The sequence below is a fragment of the Heteronotia binoei genome, chromosome 7 (assembly GCF_032191835.1).
Source record: "Heteronotia binoei isolate CCM8104 ecotype False Entrance Well chromosome 7, APGP_CSIRO_Hbin_v1, whole genome shotgun sequence".
Taxonomy (NCBI): domain Eukaryota; kingdom Metazoa; phylum Chordata; class Lepidosauria; order Squamata; family Gekkonidae; genus Heteronotia; species Heteronotia binoei.
In genome coordinates this window covers 133,847,630-133,850,182 of record NC_083229.1, presented here as the reverse complement: position 1 = coordinate 133,850,182, position 2,553 = coordinate 133,847,630, and positions in this window count along the sequence as shown.

Here is a 2,553-nt window from a genome sequence, read left to right as displayed (position 1 = left end):
AACCCTTAGTAAAAATATGAACTAGTCCTATAATTTTCAGGTATATCCAAGGGAAGACAGTAGCAAACTTCAATAGTAGCAGCCAATGTTCTCTCTAAGCTGCAGTGTCTTGTGAGCAAAAATTCTATTTTGTGAGCTACTGGCATTAAAGTTCTGAGCTACAGAATAAATTAGTGTGCTCTGGGGTCATCCTTCCTGAACTAAGACAAAAATGTGTGAGCTGGAGGTTAAAAATCTATGAGCTAGCTCATGCTAACTCAGAGAGGGAACACTGATAGCAGCAAAAAGCAAAAACACCCATTCCAGATATTTAGGCATTTTGATTTCTCTTAATCAGTTTGGACGTCAATTTAACCAGCTGCTTTGTTGGAACCCAATCTCAATATCTAAAGTCCTGACAAGTTCATAACATACATATGGAACCTGACTATACCACACACAACCATATGATAACTAATTAACAATTTAAGTTTCCACTTTCATTGCACACAAATGCTTCCCATGGATTGAGGGATTCTCCCCCTCCTCAATTCATGCTTCATTTAGATTTATATTTACTATATTCATTTGAAATGAAAATGTTACTCAGTGTAAGACAAGCCCCCTAAAAGTTTATACATTAAAAGATTGTATGCGCATTTAAGTCAACCCCATTTTTCTTGACAACACTCCTTGGGGGAGAAGAGGGAACCATGGATGGTAGCTGTGTGATCACATTCATCACAACCTGCCCCACAGGGTTGCTGCAAGGATAAAATGGAGGAGGGCAGAATGGCATTATAAGCTGCTTTTGGCCCCCATTACTATGAAGAAAAACTGGCTATACATTTTTCCCATTGTTATTTCTTATGCAATCTTCCCCATATTAGCTATATAACAGCCCCGTGGAACAGTGGTAAAGCTGCAGTACTGCAGTCCTAAGCTCTGCTCACGACCTGAGTTCAATCCCAGCAGAAGCTGGGCTCAGGTAGCCGGCTCCAGGTTGACTCAGCCTTCCATCCTTCCGAGGTCGGTAAAATGAGTACCTAGCTTACTGAGGGGGAAGTGTAGATGACTGGGGAAGGCAATGGCAAACCACCCCATAAAAATGCTGCTGTGAAAACGTTGTGAAAGCAACATCACCCCAGAGTTGGAAACAACTGGTGCTTGCACAGGGACTACCTTTACCTTTTTTCTTTTTTAAGAAGTAACAATGGAAGCCGAGAAAAGTCCGGCACAGAGAAGACCTCCCTTCTGTCAAGCATGCATATTTCTATGTGCCATGATGGTTCCTTAGACGAAGAGCAGATCACCAACTGCTCCTGCTCCCCCCTTTCTTTACAACCTAAGAGCAAGTAATAAATCCATCTGGCCCAAGGATGTTTAAGTTAGCCTGGCTGGTAACAGTGTGATGCGCCTCTCCCCCAGATTCACACAGACAGGTCTTCTCTGGTCTCAAAGAAAGTTAGAAAGGGAGATGTTTATAATAGCCTACATTCCTTAGTAATAAAAGAGATACTATGTAGTAACCTTTGAATCCGTGACTCAAATTGCATCTGCGTGATACCCTTTGAAGCTAACCTATAAAGTAACTGTAAGTTTGTGCACGTCATTACCTCCAAGGATTCTGTCCTTGGTAAAGCGTTTGTGTTTCTACAATAAAGCAACTTTTGATTCAACAAAAGACTCTCTCTCTCGGCTTGGCTTCGCGAATGAAGATTTAAGAAGGGTGCAATAGTCCACGTCTGCTGCAGAAAAGACTAATTATTGAGAAATATCGAAGCTTGACATCTTCTTTCAAAGAGCTACAACGCATATGCCCAAAGCTTCCCGGAAATACAGGAATAAAGGAAAAGGAAAGCTAAAGATTTAAGCCTTGCCTCCTTTAGTGTTCTAAACAAGCTGAGCAGGGCAGCCTTCCATGTACTTTCCTGGGCAGGAAAGATCTTGTTATTGTGGTGCATGCCCTAGTAGTATCTAGATTAAATTGCAGCGATGTACTGTACGTGGGCCTGCACTTGAAGACTGTCCATAAGATGCCTATAGTGCAGAATACTGACTGGAGTGGGTCACAGGGACCACCTCATGCCAGCCTTGTCCCATCTATGCTGGCCCTCAATCTGTTTCTAATCAAATTCAAGGTGGAGATACTGACCTTTATAGCCTTATAATGGCTTGGAGTCAGCATACCTGAAGGACTGCCTTCTCCCACATGAAGTTATTTGTCTTCTCAGGTCATCTTTGGAAGCCTGCTCAGCTGCAGGTGCCTCTGCCATCTGAGGCTAGACAAGAAAGGGCCTTTTTAGTCATGGTACCAAACTTTCTCCTCAATGAGATTGTCCATCTCTCTTAGTGGGTGGACACTTTGTTGTCTTTGGTGTACCCACAATAACTGTTACTGGTCATCCTCCCTGGTTGTGTTGTTATGCATGTTTATATGTTTTTATTGAATTATTAAATATTAGATGCACTCTATTTTAAATGCTGTTTTAAAAACTTAAACATTGTAGTGTTAACATGCTTGCATGTCTGTAGCCATGGGGACCCTATGTGGTTGAAAAGGTTGTATAAAAT